Source organism: Peromyscus leucopus, chromosome 9 (assembly GCF_004664715.2).
Source record: "Peromyscus leucopus breed LL Stock chromosome 9, UCI_PerLeu_2.1, whole genome shotgun sequence".
Taxonomy (NCBI): Eukaryota; Metazoa; Chordata; class Mammalia; order Rodentia; family Cricetidae; genus Peromyscus; species Peromyscus leucopus.
Genome location: NC_051070.1, coordinates 4,470,651 through 4,494,124, shown reverse-complemented (window position 1 = coordinate 4,494,124; position 23,474 = coordinate 4,470,651). Strand labels below are relative to the sequence as shown.

Sequence of the window (23,474 nt, the reverse complement as noted above, 5' to 3'; positions counted from 1 at the left end):
GGATCCAAACAGGCCCACCAAATGTTGTTCTTCTTTCTTGGTGGTGGTAGGGGCCGGGTGCAATAACTCGTCCATCATAGAAGGAATGCCTCTTTACGTCCCACACCACTGGACTCCTAAGAATTTCACTGAGGTTGAAGGCCCTTGATTTTAATTGGATTTCTTTCCCATGCTCAGATGCACATATGTGTTACCAACAAGTTCATAGTGGTTGCTACCTCCCTTTCACTTGGTCTAATCATCATAGCGTTGTTAATATAGAGCACCAGTGTAATATTTTGTGGAAGAGACAGATGATCAAGATCCTTCCTAACAAAGTTTTGACACAGGGCTTGAGAGCTAATATAGTTTTGAGGTAAAACTGTGAAGGTATGCTCCTGGCCTTACCAACTGAAGGCAAATTGCTTCTGCTGGTCCTCATGGACAGGGACTGAGAAAAAGGCATTTGCCAAATCAATAGCTGCATACCATGCATCAGGAAATGTGTTAATTTACTCAAGGAAGGACACCACATCTGGTACAGCAGCTGCAACTGGAGTCACTACTTGACTGAGTTTTTGATAGTCAACTGTCATTCTCCACAATCCCTCTGTCCCACACTGGCCAGATAGGAAAGTTTAAGGGAGATATGGTGGTTCCCACCATTCCTGCATCTTTTAAATCCTTGATGGTGGGGCTAATTTCTGCAGTTCCTCCAAGGGTGCGATACTGTTTTTGATTCACTATTTTCCTTGGCAGAGGCAACTCTAAAGGCTTGCATTTGGCCTTTCCAAACACAATAGTCCCCACTCCACAGGTCAGGGAACCAAGGTGGGAGCCATGCTAACTTCCAAGTCTATCTATCCCAGTTATACATTCTGGGAGTGGGGAAATAACCACGGGATGAGTTCGGGAAGCCACTGGACCTACAGTGAGGTATAATTCAGCCAAAATTCCATTAAACCTGTACTTTAGCTAGGGGGCCACAACATTTCTTGGGGTCTCCCAGAATCAGTGCCAATTCAAAATTGCCTTAGGTAAAGTTATCATTGCTTTGATGAAACACCATGACCAAAGCAAATTGTAGAGGAAAGGGTTTACTTAGTTACACTTCCACATCACTGTTCATCATCAAATGAAATCAGGACTGCACCTCAAACAGGGCAGGAATATGGAGCCAGGAGCAAATATAGAAACCATGGAGGAGTGCTACTTACTGGCTTGCCCTCTATGACTTGCTCGGTCTGCTTTCTTGCAGAACTCAGAACTACCAGCCCAAGGGCAGTGTCTTAGTTGGAGTTTCTATTGCTATACTGAAATATCATGGCCAAAAGCAAGGTGAGGAGGAAAGACTTTATTTGGTTTACATTTCTACATCATAGTCCATTATTGAAAGAAGTCAGGACAGGAACTCAAACAGGGTAGGAACCTGGAGGCAGGAGCTGATGCAGAAGCCATGGAGAGTACTGCTTACTGGCTTGTTCAGTCTGCTTTCTTATAAATCCAAGGACCACCAGCCCAGGAATGGAATCACCCACAATGGGCTAGGCCCTTCCCCCATCAATCATGAATTAAGAAAATGCCTACAGGCTTGCCTGAAACCTGTTCTGATGGAGGCTATTTTCTCAATCAAGGTTCCCTCCTCTCAGATGACTATAGCTTGTGTTAAGTTGACATAAAACTAACCAGCACACCTTTCATCAAAGAAGCTTTTTTTTACAACAGAAATAATTACATAAAGTCACAAGTTGTCAACACACAGATTAATTGACTGTGAGTGCTACTCCCAATTAGTAAATCTGTAACATAACACTTACACTTAATACTCAGGGAGCAATGTAAAAGAGTGGGGCAGAGATTGTCGGAGCCAGAGGACCCTGACATCTGCTGAAGATAGTGTCTTCTACAGAAAGAGAAAACAGAGAGGGAACAGAGAGAGAGAGAAAGAAAGGGAGAGAGAAAGAGAGAGGGGGAGAGAGGGGGGAGTGGGTAGGGAAGAAGGTGGGTAGGACTAGGAGCAGTCGGAGGGGAAGGAGGAAGAGGTGAGTATGATCAAGATACATTGCATAAAATTGTTAAACATTCAATAAAAATACTATATTTTTTAAATATAGGATGGGCTTGGGAGAGGACTCAGGAAGATCTAACTGTGTACGCATGAAGACTTGAGTTTAGTTCCACAGCACCCATGTAAATGCCAGGCAGCAAGCAACCATTCTGCAATCTCAACACTAGGAAAGCAGAGACAGGGGAATCCTCAGAACAAGCTGGATAGCCAGACCAGCTGAGTAGGCACGTTCTAGTTCAAGTGAGAGACCCTGTTTCTATATGGATGGTAGAGCAAGATCATAGCTGAGTAGGCAAACTCTAGTTCAAGTGAGAGACCCTGTCTCTATATGGATGGTGGAGTGAGATCAAGGAAGACACTGAAGTCAACCTCTGGCCTCCACACACATGCAGAAACGCAATCACATGCAGCAGCACACATGCCCACAAACACACTAAAATACATATACAGGCACAAACACATGCAAAAAGAATTGTGTTCATTACTGGTTTTCCCTCCCTTGAACTACTCCATTCCCAGCACAACCCAAGGCAGTGTATAATTCAGTGAAGACTACTTCAAAGTTCTAGAGTCATTAGTAAAGACAGTTACATTCTTGTTGGCTTCAAAAGGTGCCATTGATGATTAAAAATAAAGTGCATACTCATCCTCAAGAGTCACGAATGCTTTGCACCCCACCATCTCTGACCTCTTAAGAGAGAGTGCTTGTTAGGTGTTTATTTAAAAACCCGATCGTTGAGGCACCTGAATACGGACCTCAGTGGTTCCTCTGCCTGATGTTTCCTGCCACTCATCTTCCTCATCGTCTTGGGATGAGAGAGAGATGCGTGGGGCACAGCTGTGGGTAAATGTTTGTAGAGCTGAATTTTAAAACTCACTTGGTTTTATCTATGGCCTTCCCAAGAGAACTTTCATGTATATCAGAGCGTCAGCTTTTGAGACAGTGAAAGTTTCAAATGCTCTGAAACTCAACTAGTCAAACATTCAGCTTAAAAAAAAAAAGGTTTTAAGGGAAGGGAATGCCATGTGTGGCCGTTTGAATGAGAATGTCCCACACAGAGTCATGCATTAAATGCCTGGCTTCCAGGTAGGTGGTTGTGCTGTTTGGGGTGAATATGAAACTTTTAAGGCCCGTAGCCTCACTACAGGAAGTACCTCACTGAAGGCGGGCTTTGCGAGTTCATAGACTCTCCACTTCCTGTTCCCTCTCTCTGCTTCCGGTCCCAGGTGGAGATGTGACCTCAGCTCCCTTCGCTAGCTGCCGGAACTCCCTGCCATTGTAGCCCTCAGGAACCAAAATCCAAAACAAATTCTTCTTTAAGTTGCCTTTGGTCTTGGTATTTTATCACAGCAACAGAAATGTAACTAATTCACCTCACATGTAAACAGGAAAGGTGAAGAAGAGATGTTTTCTAAAGTACCCTTTGGAATTTTATTTTTCAGATTACAATAGGTAAAGGCACAAATCTTAGCCTGCCAAAAATTGGAAAAGTTACAGAGATGAACTCATTTGTAGTTCTTCAAATCATTTATGTGTACATATATGTGCATGTATACAAACATGTGCAAGTGTGTAAAATGTGGATTGTAGATCCTCAAGGTAAATGTTACAGATTGTGGCCACAAGGTGGTGATACAACATAATCTTTATTTTTCTCATGCTGGTAAAACTAAAAGAAAATAAACCAGGTTGTGAATCAAGGCAATTTTGTTTCTACACTCCTAAAGGGCTGACCTTTGATCTCTCTTCTTGCAATACAATGATAACTCTGACCTATATATAGCAAAGAAAATATGCTTCTCAGGAAATACATATATTTTATGAAAATTGTATTTTAAAAATAATTTATGTAACATAAATGCAAGTTTACTTCCCAGTTCTAGAGTCCTGGTGTCCCCATGTTCTAGGCACCCTGCCGTATGTATGGGGGTCTTTTAGTCTCCGATCATCATTCTCATAGTATCAAATTGAGTCTTTACATCAGATGGTTTTCAATCTTCCTCTGTCACTTCTCCTTAATCTCTTTTTATTATTATTTTTTGCACTCTCATCTTTTATGCTTGCGTTTAATCTAAAATTTTTGCATAATATTTAAGAAGTATTACATAATATAACAGCTTTTTCTTACCACCATGGCCTTCCAGAGTTAAGTTTCTAGACTATATAGACATCATAACCTATTAATGCTGATTAATATGTATGTGTTGTATCTGTGAAATATGTACATTCAGACAAAACAGCAGTCACATATCCTCACTTTGTAATATGTATAAAGTCCATGTTTAAACACAGACTCAGTTTTATTCAGGGCTATATCAACAGTTCTGACTGCTGAACTTATCTACTTATAAGAAATTAACTGTATTCTCCCACACAGATGTGGTTACAGGCAGTCATGAATATGTGTGTGTGTGTGTGTGTGTGTGTGTGTGTGTGTAAAAGGTTATCATTTAGGAATGCATTCATATTACAAAACATCTTACTGACAAAGAATTAGAGAGAGAAAATTTTAAAAAGAGGAGAAGCTACTGAAAACTCCCAGAACCCCAGAACTGAAGGACTAAGATTGTAGACTGAAAGAGCTTATTCAGCACTGTAACAGTGGGAAATCCAAAATCTTACCACAGCCCATCATGGGAGGCTTCAGGACACAGAATGTGTTTTTAAAAGTGTCTGAAAGCTTAACAAGAAAAAAAAAACCAAAATTTAGTGACATAAAGTCATTAAGAATCATATGGCACTGGACCGCTTCCCAACAGCAAAGGCCAGAAGACAATGAAGTCCGTTCTTCAGCTTCCACAGGGAGTGGTTCCTGTCCTTGAATCCACACCATGGCTACCTGAAATAAAGAAAGGTAGGAGAAAATATAACAGAATTCATCAGGCTAAAAAAATTATTTTCTGAAAACTACAGCTTCTCCCTCCTAGTCCTTGGAAGGAAAAGAAGCGATGCCTCAGAAAAAGAGCCTTGTTTTCCCGGGGGTGGGGGTGGGGTGTTAAAGAAGGGAGCAGGAGAGGAGAGACATGACCAGCTCAGCAACAAAAGTAAAAATGAGGCATTTTTTCACCACACAGAGACAAAAAGATATGTGAACAAAGAACTGCAGAAATTGCACCACAAGGGTCAGCTGTGATGATGCTGAGCGATGCAGAAGGAGCCGAGCAACCTGACTCAAAGAAAAATCATGACCCAGTATTTGGGGTACAGAGAGAGGTGGTGGGAAACTAAGGTTGACTCTATCATAGTAAGAACCTACAGTTTTCTAAACATTTTTAAATAGGAAAAAATGAGATTGTTATCCTAAAACATGAAGAGATCTCCTGAAGTGAGGTAAATTACTCTAAAGCAGTGTGGCTTGTCCTTGTCAATCTCAGACGTCAACGTCTGTAGCACAATCTGTAACATTTACCTTGAGGATCTACAATCCACACCCCAAACGGATGGACGTGGACACAGCTGGACACAGCTGAAGCCAGGACACCACCTTCTCCCTGAGTAACGGGGAACATCGGAGACCTTTTTAGTTGCAAGAATACTTTAAAAAGTCGTTCCCATAACCTGTTTTTCTGTTTGTTTTCAGTTTTTCAGAAAATATTTTTTTAGCAGTCTGAAACAGGCCTGCTAACTCCTGCCATGAAAGATTTCAGTGGTAGAGAGGTTTCTGCCAGAGGAATGGACATCATAAGAAGAATTTACTGGGAAAAAATTTCAAGAACTTAGCAGCCTGTATAGCAATGCCCTCCTTAAAATCGTGTGTGGCTTTTCAATAAAAGGAAAAGAAAATATATTTTGTGACATCTTCTACTCACAGAATTTTAATAATTTGATAGAAATAATTCCATAAATCATATGAACTCTCTTATAAAGGGTTCTTAAAAATTTATATCATTATAATATCATAGTCATTTGTATTTTTAGGAATTTAATATTGAAATTGTGACTATGATTAATTCCATGCTCATATATTTATATAAAATATATTTCTTAAGAAGCACTGAAACTATGTGTATTGAATTTATGCATGAATAAACCAAATAATTCTAAAATTGTTGGTTTTCAATTTTAATGAGATGGGAGACTCCCTGATAAACTTAGCATAACCATGTTATTATATAATCAGGATTATTGTTGCAGACAGGTTCTACTCAGAGTCAATCTATGGGTGGTTCCTCCTTTACTTCCTTGCTTCTTGAATTCTTCCCTCCCCCCTCCTTTTATCTCCATGTAATATTGAATGTTAACTTTGTCGAGACAGTGTGTTCAATAACAGGCTCATGAAAAGAACAGCCACATTGATTATCTCCATTAATTACTGCTGTGCTTGGGATGTTGAACATACCCCCAGAGGTCTGCATGTTAAAGATTTGGTCCCCGGGGTTGTACTAATGGGAGGTAGAACCATTACAAAGAGAGACTGATGGGAAAATCCTTAGGTCATCAGAAATGTATGTCTTTGAAGATTGTAAATAACTGTGGAATTTTGAGGATTCTCAGCCCTTTCTCTGTTCTGGTTTGAGATGTAACTGTTTTATAATTACAGAATTTTCCACTATGGTGTCCTGACATCTGCTACCTTCACCAGAGGCCAAATAAGAGAGATTTCCAACACAAGACTGTGAACCATCCAAACAGTGAACTAAAAATAATCAATTTTTTGTTAGAATTTAAATGCCTCATGTATTTTGTTGTAATAACAAGATGATTAATGAAATAAACTAAATGAATGGGTTGATGATAATCCTGGTGTGGGATTTTGAATGTAATTAGCCCCCATAAGATCATTGGGAGTAGCACTATTCAGAGGTGTGGCTTTGTTGGAGTAGATGTGGCCTTGTTGGAGGAAATGTGTCACTGTAGAGGCATGCTTTGAGGTCCCATATATGCTCAAGCCACACCCAGTGTCTCAGTTCACTTCCTGTAGGACTCTCAGCTCCTTCTCCAGCAACACCATGTTGCACCATGATGATAACAAACTAAACCTCTGAAAATATAAGCCACCCAAATTAAATGTTTTCCTTTATAAGAGTTGTCATGGTTATGGTGTCTATTCACAGCAATAGAAACCCTAACTAAGACAAAGTTGATTCCAAAGGCTGGGGTATTTCTGTGATAGGCCTGATCATATTTTTTGTTTGGAGAAATTTGGACTTTGTTACTTTGGGTTAGGAAAGCAGTAGAATGTTTCAAGCACTGCTTAATGAGCCATGCTAGTAGGAGCATGGAAGATTTGAACTGTGGTGGCTTGGCTCAAGAGGTTTCAGAGGAGAAGAATATCAATGTGTGCCTAGAGATCTTTCTTGTGATATTTTGGTGAAGAATGTGGCTGCTTTTTGCCCTTGTTGCAACAGTCTGCCTAAGGCTAAAGTGAAGAGATTTGGAGTAATTTCATTTGCAGAGGAAATCTCGGACAACCTAGTATAGACTCTGTTGTGTGGTTATTAATTAGTGTTAAGTCTAATGGAGATATATAATGAAAAGGAGAAAGCTGAGCAAAGAAAAATACAAAATGTACAATTTGAGGAGGAAAGGAGCACCAGGAAGTGGAATGGAGCTAATTCCTATGTTCAAGGGAAATAAAAGATTAAGAAATGGAATAAAGGGAGTGGTGATCTCAAGAGCCCACCCAGCTAAGTTTCCAACTTGTGAAAAAAAATTAAAGAAAAGCTTAGAACCATGTGCGGTGTCTCTTCACAGCAATAGAAACCCTGACTAAGACTTTGCTATACTTCTTTTAGAAAAAAATACTTGTTTAAGTGACTGGAGATGTGGCTAGACAGTTAAAAGCACTTGCTACTTTTGCAGAGGACCTGGGTTCTGTTCCCAGCACCCATATGGTGGCTCACAAACATCTGTAACTCCAGTTCCAGAGGACCTGAGTCCTCTTCTTATTTCCATGAGCACTAGGCATGCACATGTGCACTAGCATAGATGCTGGTGAAAAGCACATATGCATCATCATCATCATCATCATCATAAATCAAGCCTTCACCAAGTCCTCTGACATCAGTGGTCTCTCTTTTTACCTTGCTCTTCCCAGACCTAGTAACCTAACATCCTCTGCCTTTGGTCAAATCCTTCAGCTCACCAGCAAGGACTTCTGTGAGGGTGCTTTTCCATCAAATCATTTTATGTTTAGCTTGTGTTACTAGACTACTAAAAATTGATGAAATCTTCTACAAAGTAAAAAGAAAATAATGTGTATGGTAGAAAACACATTTCTTTGAAAACTAATTCAAATATTCTTTTGAGACCTTATGGAGATTAAATCTTCAAAAATTTGCTGATTCACCAAAATAGACTGAAAGTAATGGGGGACAAAATGGCAGAACTGGAAGGCTAGCCAACAGAGAAACAGAGAGAGCTAGACAATAGTCATGCTTCTTAAGAGTCTGCTCTGTTCACACACTGACATCCCAATTAGAACATACATTATAAATGTTATGTAAGAAAAAAGCCTTTAAGAGAGTCTGGCAGAACTGACAGAAAACTATAAAAATCGCTTAAAACACTTACAGTTTATATGTACCCTTTACTTGAAGCATCCCCTTAACTAACCCTTGAGGTTAACCAACTGTCCATGGTAACATCTGACCCTAGAGTAATAACATCTACTGTCACAGTCACTCTACCTCTCAGTGCTTGCTCATTAACAAATAGCATGGTTTTTGTGTTAAAACACACAGCCAGTGCAGTAGATTCAGACATAGACCTTGAGAAGTGGGACCTTTGAGAGGACTGGGTTACGAGGGATGCCCTCCAACAAGTTATTAGTGCCCTTCCAGATGCCTGAGAAAATGTGTTTATCTACCTGACCATGACAGCATGGTGGGAAGGGGCCCTCTTAGGAATGCAGAGCCCTCAGCAAAGCTACTGGTACCACCTGTAGAAACTAAACAAACAAGTTGCTATTGTTTATAAGCCACCAGATTGATATATTTTGGGTTAGTGATCCAAATAAAATAAAATAATATCATATTCAATTTATTCAGACTTTGTACTAGGCTGAGGTGGTTGCACAAAAAGAAAAAGCAAGTTCAGATGTGGAGGTACATTCCTGTAACCCAAGTACCAGAGGGGTTGACCATGAGTTCAAAGCTAGCTTCAGCCATAAAATGGATTTAAGGCTAGCCTGGGATATTTGATACCCAGTCTCAATATACATCCCCATACACCCACATACAGAGACAGAGACAGAGAAATGGGAGAGAGAAGACAGAGAATTTGTCCTGCCTTGTGAGGCTTAAAATTGCTCATTGTAAGCCATATGCTATCATGTATCTATTTTTATATTCAAAACTCTGAGTATTTTGAGATCCCTATGGAAGCATGCATGGCATTCCTATTGTTGGTTGTTTTTACACTTTTATTGGCGGGTCTTCAACCCAGCTCCCAAATAAATACCACACGGAGGCTTATTCTTAATTATGAATACCTGGCCTTAGCTTGGCTTAGTTTCTTGCCAGGTTTCCTTAACTTATCCAGTCTACCTTTTGCCTCTGGGCTATTACTTCCACAAATCTTACTCTTACTCCATGGCTTGTTGTGTAGCTGGGTGGCTGGCCCCTGGAGTCCTCCTCCTTCTCTGGGTCCCAGATCTTAGATCTCTCCTCTCAGTTTTCCCCTTCTATATATTCTCTCTGCCTGCCAGCCCTGCCTATCCTTTCTCCTGCCTTGCTATTGGCCAGTTCTTTATTAAACCCCCAGGTGTTTTACACAGGCACAGTAACACTGCTTCACAGAATTAATCAGATGCAACATAAACAAAAGTAGCACACCTTGAAATAATATTCTACTGCACATTCCCTTTACTGACTATGACATAGTCTATCAATCCTACAGTCTACACTTGTTTAGTCATTCACCTATAGGTGAATTCAATTTTCCCACCCCAGCCCCATTGTAACGTATCTTAACTCTGTGATAACCCTTTGTATGTAGACTGTTTCTTTTAGACTGGTGCTCCTTAAAATGTGACCCACTGCACACTGTTACCATCCACAGTCAGATACAGCTCTGTATAGAATAAATGCAGTCATGTCCCAGAGCACAAGTGTGGTACCTTCCATAGTTGGCAGTAGGGCTTCCTCAAGGAGGGGAGTTTACATTGCAGCACAGCTCTTTAAGTCTGGATTGAGTGGATAATGTAAGCATGAATTGAGTAGATCACACACACACAAGTTGGGTTTCTGGGTAGAAATGTTAAGAGGAGTGGTGAGATCCTGAGGGTGCTGACCCAGTGAACGGATTGACAGCTGGGCTGATTCATGATGTGATAACAGTAGTGAGAGAAAACTAAAAGTGAGGAAGGACCTCGCCACCAGGACAAGGTCCTCGGCTGCTATGCCTTGGCCTGAACCCTTCCAGATTCTTTTTCCCCTGCTTCTGTCCATCACGAGATGGAAAAGCTCTGCTGTGATACCCTTACCCCACCCAAGTGTTCTGCCCAGCATCAAGGAGCCAAGCTGTCATGGTTACACCGTCTGAAACTGTGAGCCAAAACGAGAATTTCCCCTTTTAATTTGTTATACCAGGTGGTGAGAAAAGCAACAGTACACAGAAGAGAGGACTCTTATTTTGCTATGGACACAGGATAGAGGATTCTTATTTTGCTATGGACACTAGACTGCTTTCCAGTGTTTGTTTCAATGTACTTACTTGTGGTATCTTAACTTTTCATAATTTTTCCCATGTCTTTTCTCATTTGGGCATATCTGCTTATCATGGTTTGACTGGGATATAATTCCCAGGCTGTGAATATCATGAACTCATTTAATGCACATGAATTGATGGTGTTCTGGAGGCCTAGAAAGAGCTTAAGAAGGTCCAGGGGACACCAGCATTCCTCACTCTCTGGTTGCCAACTTGGACATAGATGGCCATTGCCTCAAACTCCTGCTAGCACTGTGGGTATAATTCCTGCTGCCACGTCTTACCTCCATGATGGACTGCACCCTCAAGACACCAGCAACAGCTCCCTCCCTCCCTCCATCCCTTCCTTCCTTTCTTCCTTCCTTCCTTCCTTCCTTCCTGAAGTTGCTTTTCTTAAGTATTTTGTCACAGCAACAGCAGCAACAAAATAATCAAAACATGTACTTCCGGTAAGCTGGTGCCAAATGGAAGTTTTAAGATTTATTTTAAAATTTAATTTAAGTGGTTTTTTTGGTGGGAAGATGAGGAGCGAATGTGTAAAACGTAGACAAAGCCCTGAATGTGTATCATTGACATGGACATGTCAAGGACCCCAATGCCCCACACCCAAAGAGATAACAAAGCCTTCCCCACGGAAAGGCTCAGAGGGACGGCAAAGACCTCCTCTGAATGTCCACAGTGTGTATAGTATTTCCGAGTGATTGACCAGTGCATGCCAAGTCTAGCAACTGCAGCTTCCTCCTCCCTGATAACTGTAACCTGAGGCTGCTCCCAGCAGACTAGCTGGCCACTCTCCCTGTGTGGCACAGAATGAGCACACAGAGCTTCTGTTACTGCACAGTAGATACCCTCCAGAGGAGCACACAGCTCACCAGCCTCAGGTTCCCACACATGTCCTTGTTAACCCTGGTCAGGATTCCAGGACCAAGGGGCACAGGTCATGTTACCGTTTACACTGGGACTATCTCAGGTCCATGTGTAAAGCTGGATACTTTGAGCATCTTTATTATATCCTCCAATGGAAAGCAAGGGCCTCCTCCCCTGGTACACTGAATTTGTAGTGTTCCCTGTCCATGAGCTGTGAAGTTGTTCATCTCAGCTCTCCCTTTGCCAGCTCATGTTGTTTCCTGTGCATGCACACCAACATTCTGCCTCAGGAGGCTCCGGGTGCACCATTGTGGTACTCATTCCACACATGATTGTCTTCTTCATCGATTCTGGGTGCTTCACCTTTCCCACAGTCCCTGCTGGCTCACTTCTGGGAGGTGACAGTGCCCGTTTTGGGGTCTCCTTCCCTGCACTGACATACAGACGGCCTCCACAAAAGAAGCCGTGGCTCAGCCATCTGTTCCTCATCGCAAGACTCCAGTCACCTCATTTATTTCATCGGCCTTTCTATTTGGTTCTGATGAGAAGGTCAATTCACTTCCAGCCTTATTACTCTGGGAGTAGAAGTCTTTACATGAAATCCAGATGAGTGTCACTTTAGATGCATATATACCAATGACTGGAAAGATATAGAGAATATTAGCATGGGCCCTGTGCAATGAAGACATGCAAATCTGTGAAATGTTCCACATAAAAAAAAATAAAACAAAATCCAGATGAATATGAATATTAACTATTGGGATTTGAATGTCAAATGTGCCCTTTCAGCTTATGAATTTGAATACGTGGTACCCAGATGATGGCACTGTTTGGGAGGGTTGTGGAACCTTTAAGAGGAAGTGGGTCACTGGGAGTTTTATAGCTTGGTCCCACTTCCTGCTCTCTCTGCTTCTTGACTGGTGACACAATCTGACCTGCTGGTCCTCCTCCTGACCCCGCCTTTCTCTTGTGCTTCCTGCTTCCTCCCACCCTGATGGAATGGTCCCCTGACCTGTAAGCTAAATAAACCCTTCCTCCTTTAAACTGTCTCTTGTCAGCACTAAATATATATATATAACACACACACTAGCCTACATCCAGATCCAGAGGAAGAAGAGCCCGTTCCTTCCTCCCCTGCAGGACCTTCTTGGGATAGTGTGGGGTCCATCCTCAGTGAAGAAGTCACTACCAACTTTTGTTACCTCAATAAGAAGGGGGGCCATGATCAGTGCCTCAAGGGATCTTGGTGAACCCCAGGCCAGCCGCTGTCTTTGGGGTTGCTATCATGTCACCTCCCCTGCAAGAAGCTCAGCATCTCCCACCAGAGATGGTGACCAGCCCTATCTGTACCACAAAATTGATTTTAGCAAAAACCATGAGGTAAGTAAACTGAATTTATTTCACCTGTGAATTAGAGCATTGCCTTATCAAACTAAAACAGGACATCATTCACTGAGCACTTTTCTGTCATTTATTTCTTACTGGCTGCTTAAACACAGGCCGTATGTAAGCACTGATGTTGGTGACACAGATAACAAATCCCAACTTTTCCTAACCATTTAAACCTTCCTCTTGAGCAGCTCCCACAGAGCTGATCACACACACACTGAGGGCTGATGCACAACTGAGAGGGCTGTGAATCTGCTGCTAACAAAGCACGGGAGTTCCTGAAAGACAGTTAGAAATGGTGGTTTCCAGGCTCAAAGGGGGAAAGTGGGGGTGCCAGCCAAAGGGCACACATTTCTGTCACAGATGAAGAAAGTCTCAGAGATCTGTTGTCTGGGGTGCTGACTGTAATTAATAAGATATTGTGCTTGCAAATCACTAAGAAAGCAGACCTCCAATGTTCTTACCACAAAAATGACAAGTACACATAGTATGAAATATTAATTAGCTTCAGTCAATCATTCCAGAGCATACAGTATAAATATATCAAAGCAAAGTCATCAAACATTATGTTGCATACCATAAACAAAGACAATCTTCCAATTAGAATAAATAAAGACAAATCAAAATATAAATAAGGATGATTTGTGAAATGTTGTTTAACTACATACACAGAAATGATAAGGTAATGTAATGTATTAGATGGTGAGCTAGATTCAACTGTAATGTGTATATATGTCAAAATATTATGTTGTCTATCATAAATATAATTTTATACTATCAAGTTTGAAAAATAAATAACTTTGGAAAATGTCCACATATATGCAATTAAACTTAGATGTAATTGAATATTTTTTCCACAAAGCATCATTCTAACACTGATATTGTTTAGAACTACAGACACACAAAGACACTATAAGCAGACTAAGGGTCAGTTATTCCTATGGTTGATTCTAAAATTGTCTACACAGAACCTTTATGATTGTGTAGAGTTCCAACATCTACCTCCCATCACACTGAAAAACTAATATACCATAAACATAACTTGAAACGTCTTGTCCAGCCTAGCTCCTGCCATCACTGGAACCTCTTTGGTGGCCAAGGAAGGTGGCCACTTCCTTCAGGCCAACAGGGGTACCTCAAAGTGTTGAGCTGGAGGGAGCAAACAACCCCATCATGCAAATACAGTGAAGCTGTCATACCCAACCTCTCAAGTGACACTCTCTCTCTCTCTCTCTCTCTCTCTCTCTCTCTCTCTCTCTCTCTCTCTCTCTCTCTCATACACACACACACACACACACACACACACACTGGTGAGATGATAAATGGCTAGCTAGACTGCTGGGAACCTTTTACTTACCACATCTCTTTTCAAAGTGATTGTCTTCTCTTTGTTTAATAAATTGTCATATTTCTGCATCAGTGACACAGTCTCACATGAGCTGGAATCTCTCTAGATGTCTGTGCCTTCAAACAACCTCGAAGGTTTTTTAGTGAAAAGGTATCTTGGTGAATGGAAGGCCAAAGAATGCCACAAAATCACACCATGCAACAGACTTCATGCAAGAGATTTATTGACTGCCTCTAAGTCAGGATGGAAAAAGATATCAGGCCATGATGGTCTGGCCTTTATAGGACACATGGAGCATGTTCCTAGGAAAAATATGTAACCATAGCGATGATGGAAATGTCATATTGGCTGTTAGTGATGACTGCTCCCAAAGTTGAGTTACTGAAGGTGGGTTGAGGGATGGGGGAGCACCTGCTTCTGAAATGTGGACAGTTCACAGTTGACCAACACAGAGGATCTTGAAGGTTAACAACCTGAACCAAAAAAATACTCAAGACTAGTACACATTGGTGGGGTAATAGTTCACTACTTTTCAAAATATAAAAATAACTTTAGCTTCTGAAAAAAATTACAGAACCCACTTCTAAGGAGTCCAATGCATATAAAAGAAGTAGAGATAAAAGCAACATTCTGAAATGCCATTATCTGTGATACAATCAGAAGCATTTGGGTTTTCATGGAAACAGAATCCTGTACTTTTCAATATAAAGTATTAAATATAATTTGTCTGGATTCAATGAAAGAAAAATAAACAGAAGTGGAATCTATGAGATCATTTAACCTTCATGTAAATGTTTCTTCCTTCCATGAGATGTTTTCCAACCAAAGGCCCCTCTAAAATTAAGGAAAGCTGCTGAATAAAACATTGTGAGTAGGGAGTCATTATCTCTGATTAAATGCACAATACCGTTTTAGACAGTGCCAGCCAATCGCCTGCAGAGACAGCTAAATGCATTAGCAAGTTCATTCTTCCTATTTGCATTAATATCTTGTAACCATAATTCTCAATGCCATTTAGCATTTGTTGCCTAAGTAGCTATGCACAAGGCTACACCACCAGGGCAGAGTCTTCATCTCCACAGTCCTCATTTGTCCTCAGCTCTGATCTTTGTCACCTAGTAATTCGCTGCAGAAGGCTATACCAAGGCTGTGGGCAAGCCTGACTGTTTCCTTTCTCTTTGGAAGCAGGATGGATCGTCTTCACTACAGCACACCCCACGTGGCAGTGCAGGGTCTCACCCTGAGAAAGACCTCCCACTTGGGTTAACGTTCAAATGTTTCTGTCTTGAAACTCCCAATTTTTTTTTTAGCCAACAGCATCTTGTTCTCATTTTGCTTTAGACCCACAAATTATGGGGCTACTTTTGGTTAGGAGATGTTTGGACATAGCAGTTCTCTGTCACTCTTTCCGTCAGAACACAGTGCAAATACCTTCTGGAATTCCACATTACCAAGATAAATCAGAGGTCAGCCAGATGCCCCTCCCTGTTTTTGTCATTTGAGATTGCTGCCTGGTGCCTGCAGCAATCCTTTATTGTCCAAATGCAACCACTTAACCAGAACACATTTGTGTCCAGCATTCTGTATCATGGGTTTTGAGATCAAATATGTCCCTACATCAACCTGCCAATGTGTCTCAGAGAATTGTGTTTCTGTAATATATTTAGGAACTTTTGCTTTAGGAAAGAAAGAGGCTGACCAATTTCCATGTGTTCTGTATTAGCTGCTTTCTTCCTTGGACCTCAAATCTCCATCCTCAGGAGTTCAAAACCTCTTCCTCCAGAGCAAGCAATGAGATCTCTTAGAAAAGCAAAACAGAACCCCAACCCCAAGTCCCTGTCCAGTTAATTTATGGTAGAATTCCTTTAAAAAGGGCTGTGCATTATTACTGCTCTGGCTACTACGGAGTGCTGGTGGCTTCCCGCTATTCCTAATCTCTTGGCTCAGCAATAGCCATCTGTCATTTCAAGTCTCATATCACACATGGAACCAATTTCTACTCTAAATTGCCCCTCCACTTCTGCTTTAAATAATTAGAGTGGTTCTCTTTCTTTGGCTGCCTCTTGCCTAACACAGGCAATCATCTCAGCACTGGCAATCGCTTTGCACATACTGTTTACATGATTTAAATCCTCTGTCTTTTCTGAAGCTTTGACTGCCTATCAGTTGCCCCAAAAGAGGAAAGTCTCTCGGCATATCAACTTATCTGTCAATTGTTCCTTATATTCTGTCATTTTAAAATACTTTAATACTTACTAATGTATTATTCAAAACATGAGATTAAAAGAGTTGCTCCTAAAACTCCAAGCCCATTACTACATAGGGAATGGCAGGATCTTTTCCAAGTTTGAATGGCCTGAGGCTCCAGAAGAAAGTGTGGTTTGGGTCTGCACACATCCTTTCTGTGCGGACTTGTCGTCCCCCCCCCCCCCCCCCCGTGTCTCTGCCCTTCTCATCCTGTCTGCTTTTTCTTCCAAATATTGCTCCATTTTTCTGGTTCTCTGGTTTCACACTTCATTTTCCCAGTAAGGGGCAAACATATTCTTTTTCATGGTGTATGTTTGTGCATGTGAATATATTTGGCATGCACACACAAAGATTTCTGTGAAATGTGTAAAGTGACTTTCTAGTTTCTCTGTTCCTTTGTCTGTTTTTATGCTATGGAACTTTCTGTTTTAGAGCACTCACTGGCAAAGTCTTCAGGCTTAGACTTTGGAGAAGTCATTCCTTTATGATTTTTTTCATTTTAGGTTACTATTCATAAGCTTTCTACTTCTTTCATTTAATAATTCATAGTTCATATACTATAACATAGTATAATAATTTCATAGTTTGTATGGTATAATAATTTCATAGAATTGAATCTTTATCAAGATTTTTCAGATTTTCATTGCTGTTATCCTAATTTAATTTCAAGTGTGAGATTCTTTCTGCATTTACTCCATATGTTTCTGCATAAGTAAAGAGAACCCATGCTTTGTCCATTTCAGTGCTTGTTATACTTTATTACAAACATTAACTTTATAACGTGCATATTTTTACTCTGAACATATTACTAAAACATGCTTATGTTATGTTCCACGTGAAACTGCAAGATGCGGAAAGGAAAAGATGGCGCTCCTTTGCCGCCCCCTTTCCGTCCTGAAGATAAGACTGTGGCCTGGGGTTGTCCTACTCAAGTCGTCTTCTCATCTGTGAAGACACAAACACACAAATCCAGGTGGCTAGGTTTACTTTCTGCTTTTATGAAGAATGGACACACTCTGCTGGCTGCTCTTTAACTTCTAGTTTTCAACATCAAGGCAACTGAACTTCCCAAGAAATTAATATGCACACATTTATTTTATTCTACCTAGAAACTGCATGGTGCTTTACTAAGTGTTTATGTCACAAACATTCTTTTTTTTTTTTTTTTTACTATTGAAGGACCTTAGAATTTCCATTTCTAATATTATAAACAAAATCTGCACAAAGGTTATCCTGTGTGGTTTTAAATCTATATTACACAATCCATCCTAGAATATTGCCAGGAATCTCCATTTTTCTCATTAATATTTACGACCAGATTACTTGAACAGCAATTGAAACTTTCTCCAATGGTGTAAAATAATGACCCTTCTCACATATCCCCTTCAGTAGTAACTATCACCAATAATTTTTAATTGGTACCAATCAGGAGTGGAAATGTTATTCGGTATTTAAATACACATTACTGTAACTACTAATGACGCTGACCTTGCTATTTGTAGGACCCATCACATTGCCTCTCTCATGAATGTTCTGGCCCCATTCATCAGTTCTTTGGCTCAGGGTAGGGCCTACCACTACTCGATACGCTTGGCACAGTGAGCATTCTCTCATTTTGCTTCTTACAGTCATGAAGTACTTACCAAGGGCCAGATACTTTAAAGATTTGGGGATTCATCCATGAACAAAGCACAAGCTGTGTTCTCAAGAGCATATTCCAGAGGCAACGGACAGGAATACTAATGTAGTGGAACTTCAGGCACAGGACACTGGGAACTATCAAGACATAGAAATACAGAAAACAGCAGGGGTGGAGGATCTCAAAGGGGCTGCCCAGACAGCCTGACAGAAGAAAAAAAAATGGGAGGTATTTCCAAATGATGTGATGGTGAAAATCATAACAATATTTACAGTGTCCATACAAAGGAGGTGCAAATACTGAGGAATAAATTAGTATATTTGAAGAACATCAAAACATTCAATGTGAAGCCACAGAAACAGCAGGAGCTAGGAAAGAGGGCCAGCAGGTGGGCAGGATGACTGTGGGAGAGAACCTGCAAAAACAAAAGTATGCACAGAAATGTCAGGAGGGAAGCCATTACTCTATATGCTAATTTAAGAATAAAAATGACCGTGACAGCAAGAAAAAGAAGTGCACTGAGGTTGATCCAGTATCAGAAGAGGAATGAGGAGAACGATGGAAAAATGGTGAAGCCAGGCTACAGGATTTTTAGGTCATGGTAAAAAGATCAGATTTCATTGTATATAAGACCGATATGTAGAAGAGTGAGATGGTCTTCTGTATTTTATTTTGATTGGGTAGTATGTGGAGGACACCAACCATCAGGTGAGATGTGAATTGAGCTTAATGAGAAGCTCATGGCTCATTAGGTTACCCAAGCAATAGGATCTTGGCAGCTGGACCCTGGATGTAGCTCAGGGGTAGAGTATGTGCTTACCATACAGAAGGACCTGTACCACCAAAAGGAAACAAAATAGAAGAAATATCTGACAAATAAATGTTGATATGGGGTAGAGAAGGATACCATATGGTTAAGCAGAAACTAGAACTTGGAACAAAGTGAAGCAACTTTTCTGGGTTGGACATAGAAGGTAAGATTTTTTACAGCAGTCAGGTAGGTGTTGGGTTTGGGGTTTAGACAAAAGCTTGTGTTAGGGACCAAAATGAATGTCACTGGTAGAATAGAAAAGAATGGACATCAAAAGTCTTCTTGAACTTGCTGAGATTGGGATGCCATAGGAAGGTGCCAGCTGGTAGTTGGAAGGGTGAATTTGTCTCAGGGAACAGCAAAGGTGTAAGCATTCAGTTGGAACTGTAGAAGTATGGAAAACATTTGGTGCCATGGGATCACAAGAGTGCACCTGAGGATATAGAGACCACTGAGAGAATGAGTTCCTGGGCTCTCCAAGCTAGAGAAATGAAGACATGGATGTGGCTGAGAAAGGTCAGTCAGTGACAGAAGAAAGACAGTAGGAGAGAGTCACGCTTAGAAAGAATCCAGATTCTCAGAATATTCCGAGTATGAAAGTGAGGTGAGCTCCAATAACTACAATATTGATTTAAGACATACCTTCTGGGAGATTGTTCACATTCTGACTATAAGACTTGTTTTGCCATAAACAGAAGAAATTACTAACTAAAATATTTTCACTTCAGGGTTCTTGAGTTTCCTAATCTCTATAAGAAGTTCTCTCCTAACCAATGCTACATAAATATGTGCAGTTTTTCTAGTACTTCTGTTTATTTTATTTTCATGTCCCAATGGTAGATCTTCACAGCTATTTCCTGGAGGTCCAGTGTTGACTCTTTTAGATGGTGAGCCTGTTAAGGCAGCACCAGGAACAAAGTCTCTTCCTCACAGAGTTACGATGTACAGCTATAGCATGAGTTACTGCGCAGGTAACTGGAAGGTCAGTGTCAGCAGTGAGTGCTAAACAAAGTGCTCCTCAACAAAAGCATCAGTGGGAAAGGTATGCATTGGTCATGGGAAAGGTACGCATTGATCATGGGAAAGGTATGCATTGATCATGGGAAAGGTATGCATTGGTCATGGGAAAGGTATGCATTGGTCATGGAAAAGGTATGCATTGGTCATGGGAAAGGTATGCATTGATCATGGGAAAGGTATGCATTGATCAGTTGACGAGTTTGTTGTGAGAGCAGAGAGGCTCACAGGAATCCAAGGCTGCGTTTCCCTAAGGAACAAAGACATGGTAGTTGTTATTTCATTGTCCACCCCGACCAACATTATGAACCATCACTAATGTGGATAATAATAATTGACTATTTCAGGAAGGAGAACATTTTAGGAGCTTTTTTTTTATAGCTAGATCCACAGACAATATATAAAATGTGGTTAATTACTTTCTCTGTCTTTCTCTCTCTCTCTCTCTCTCTCTCTCTCTCTCTCTCTCTCTCTCTCTCTCTCACACACACACACACACACACAAACACACACATACACACACACATTCATAATCAAGTTCGTGCTTTAATTGTAGGGGCCAGTGTTCTCATTATATGATTCTTCTGCTTCCCTAAGCATGAAGGTATCTGTATTTTCAATTCCTTGATATAAACACAAGTCAAGGATGAGATAACCAAGGAGATTCAAGGAGACTTTCCAGAAGGAGGTTGAAATAAGAAATTAAATATAAGAATAATTTTACTTAAGTTAATTTTTCTGTATTATAATATATTATTGTAATGACAATTTAAAATAAAAAATTCTCTACAGTAGCCAGACAGGACTAGATGAGTGTCTCAGGGTCGTTGCACAGGGATGATTGTGCCTGAAGATCTGCTACTTCAGACCATGTTTTCTAAGAACTATTTTGTTCACTGGTAGAAATTCCTGAAAAATAGTAATAAGCCTTTCATTCCTGTATCTCCAGACTTTCAGGAAGGCCCTACCTCCATTCCCTGGACACTCTCCCTCTCTGGGTGGGACCCTGGCCCCCCAGTTCTTTCCCTTTTCCCCTCTCAGCCTTTCCTCCTAGCCCGTTTCCATTTCCTTGTGCCACATGCCAACCCACAGAACACTGTATCGGGAGCCCAGCGCCACCACTCTTGCCTAGGATCCAGAATGGCCAACAGCAAGGAAAGAATGGAGCACTCACCCAAGACAAGACTGGAGATCGACACCAAGAAACGCCTCAAACGTCACAATTCCAGAATCCTAGGTCCCAGTGCAAAAAAAAACCGCAAACGTGAACAGCCCCTCCAGAAGCTAGCAACCCCTGTGCAATAGGCCCTGAGAAATGAAATTCAGTAGAAACATAAGACAAGGACTTCAAAATAACAATTATGAGTATGTTCAAGAATCTTAATGAAGATATGAATAAATGCCTTAATGAAGACCATGAGAAGATAGTTCAGTGAAATAACTAGAAAAAAAATCAAGATGTGAAGTGGAAATCAAATACTAAAGAAAACCCAAACTGAATAAAACTGGAAATGAAACACTCAGCATGTCAAACAGAAACCTCAGACGTAAGTCTCACTAACAGATTATAAGACAGGAAAGAGAGCTTTAGGACTTGAAAATAAGGTAAAAGAAACGGATATCTCGGTCTAAGAAAACATTAAACCTAAAAAAAAAAAAAAAAAAAAAAAAAAAAAAAAAAAAAAAAAAAAAAATCCAGGCACAAAACATCCAGAAAATCTGGGACACCGTGAAAAGCCCAAACCTGTGAATAATAATAATAGGGACAGAGAAAGGATGTAAACCCCAGGTCAATGGCACACAGAATATTTTTATCAAAATGTTAGAAGGAATTTTCCTCAGCCTAAAGATGGATGTGCCTATCAAAGTGCAAGAACTATATGGAACCAAACAGAATGGACCAGAAAGGAAATTTCCTACAACACATAATGATCAAAACACAAAATGTACAGAACAAAGTAAGAATATTAAAAGCTGCAAGGAAAAAGACTAAGTCACATATAAAGGCAGACCTAGTAGAATATCACCCGACATTTTAATGGAGATTCTCAAAACCAGAAGGGCATGGACAGATATTATATAAACTCTGAGAGACCACAGGTGCCAGCCTAGACTCTATACTCAGCCAAATCATATGGAGGTAGAAGGATCTTGGAGGAATTGGGGGAAATCAGTGTCTTAGTTAGGGTTTCTATTGCTCTGGCTGGTGATGGCAGCTCAGAGGAGAGCACAGCTACCCCAGAAACGATGAGTGCACTGTAGCTGGAGTTTCCTCTCCAGGTCCCGCCAAGCCCCGCAGTCCGACAGCCCACTTATAAAATAAACACACAGATGCTTACACTATTTACAAACTGTATGGCTGCAGCAGGCTTCTTGTTATCTAGTTCTTTTATCTTAAATTAACCCATTTCTATAAATCTATACCTTGCCATGTGGCTCGTGGCTTACCAGCATCTTCACATGCTGCTTTTATGGTGGCGGCTGCTAGTCTTTCTGCCTCAGCCTTCCACTTCCCTGAATTCTTCTCCTCCTTATCCCACCTATACTTCCTCCTGCCTGGCTACTGGCCAATCAGTGTTTTATTTATTAACCAATCAGAGCAACACATTTGACATACAGACCATCCCACAGCAGTGCACAATGCCCCTTGACTCTTCTGTGCCTTCTCCTGCTTGTTACTGTCATGTTTCTACTGTATTTGGAATGATGTGATTTCTACGTGAAAGGATCCCACTGTATCTAATATAGGGTGATTGTTTCATGGGAAAGTCCCACTCCTCACTGGGCAATTTACTTGCAGATCATAATGAAGATGATTTTATAGAGCAATGACACTCAGAGATGTGAGATTTGCCTAGGATGGAAAATGAAATCAAGGAAGTTTCATGCATTATAGACCCATGAATTCTGCCTGTGAAAAAACAGGCTGATGATTAAAGAAAGCAATTACATCCCTACACCCAAGGCTAGGCCTGAGTTACTTGATCATGTAGCTTAAAGAATTAATCACAAGTTTTGCTGTGTACTTTGAAAAAACAAAGTTATGAAAAGAAATTAGATGACCCTAATGTGTGTAAAGAAAAAAAGAAACTAGATGGTTAGCTCGACCACTTGAGTAAAGTTTTGTAGAGTGAAAACAGGATAGGAATCTGCTACACCAAAGCCACAGACAGAGGCTGCCAAACAAAGGAACTGGCCGAAATAGACTTGGCTTGCTTGAAACTTCATTAATCAATAATAAAAGAATCATTACTCTGGGGTGAAGACGTTATGGTGGGAAAATTAATACAAAGAAAAATGTGTAACTACTTGTGGGCTTCTAAGAAAAACGTGTAACTTGTGATCATAACGTGATTTCTTCCTGTATAAAGATGTTAATTTTTTTTAGAAAGTATGTAACTTGTCACTGTGTTTCCTACTTGTGTAGAGATTTCTATCTTAGCTGGTATGGAAGGGGTA

The 23,474-nt window shown here is 40.6% G+C and overlaps 1 non-coding gene across 1 annotated transcript; it reads left to right on the top strand.

The window, feature by feature from the left end:
• Nucleotides 1–12,174: 12,174 nt before the first annotated feature.
• Nucleotides 12,175–12,281, top strand: LOC114692518. Its single transcript, XR_003734436.1, has one exon. It is a non-coding gene; the product is annotated as a U6 spliceosomal RNA (small nuclear RNA).
• Nucleotides 12,282–23,474: the final 11,193 nt, after the last annotated feature.